A 944-nucleotide genomic window follows, 5' to 3' on the forward strand; every position below is an offset into this window, starting at 1 on the left:
TGATAGTCTTGAGAAGCATTTTTACTAACCCAGTGGTTTTCATTCTATATTCTAGAAAGCTCTAGAATTTAACTGTTCAATATGACAGCCTCTAGCCATATATTAAATATCAAACAATTGAAATGTGGCTAGCAACTAAGGAACAAAAATTTTTAATTGTAATTTTAGATTTCTAATCTTAAATTAGAATTATAAGGTACTTTAAATTAAATAAAAAATTAAAAACCAATATTTAATGTAGTTACTGAAAAACTTCTATTTAGAACAACAGCATAAATATATTGTTTAGAACAATATACTTTTTCAACTCTAATTTCTTGAAATCTTTATACAGATCAAGTATTTCCAAGGAAAATGTAGCATCTAAATTGAAATGTGCATTAAGTATAAAATGCACACTAAATGTTAAGACTTACTAAAAGAAAAATAATGTAAATATCTCAATAAAATTTATGTTAAGTATATGTAAATGATTATATTAGGTAACATATAATAATAAAATTAAGTTTACCTATGACTTTTTTACTTTTTTAAAATGTGGCTTCTTGGAAATTAAAAATTTCACATGTGGCTCACATTATGTTTTATTGGACCGAGCTGGTCTAGAATATGGGGGTTTTGTTATTCAGATTATTTATCCACTCAGGTAATAAGCATAGTACCAGATAGGTAGTGTTTTGATCCTCATCTTCCTCTCATCCTCCACCCTAAAGTAGGCCCCAGTGTATATTGCTCCCTTCTTTGTGTCCATGTGTACTCAATGTTTAGCTCTCCCATATAAGTGAGAACATGTAATATTTGGTTTTCTGTTCATGAATTAGGATAATGGCCTCCAGCTCCATCCATGCTGCTGCAAATAACATGATTTTATTCTTTTTTATGGCTGCATAGTATTCCATATTTTATGTTTACCATAATTTTTATATCCAATCTACTGTTGGGCA

The sequence above is a fragment of the Nomascus leucogenys genome, unplaced genomic scaffold (genome assembly GCF_006542625.1).
Source record: "Nomascus leucogenys isolate Asia unplaced genomic scaffold, Asia_NLE_v1 000608F_170813_qpd_obj, whole genome shotgun sequence".
Taxonomy (NCBI): Eukaryota; Metazoa; Chordata; class Mammalia; order Primates; family Hylobatidae; genus Nomascus; species Nomascus leucogenys.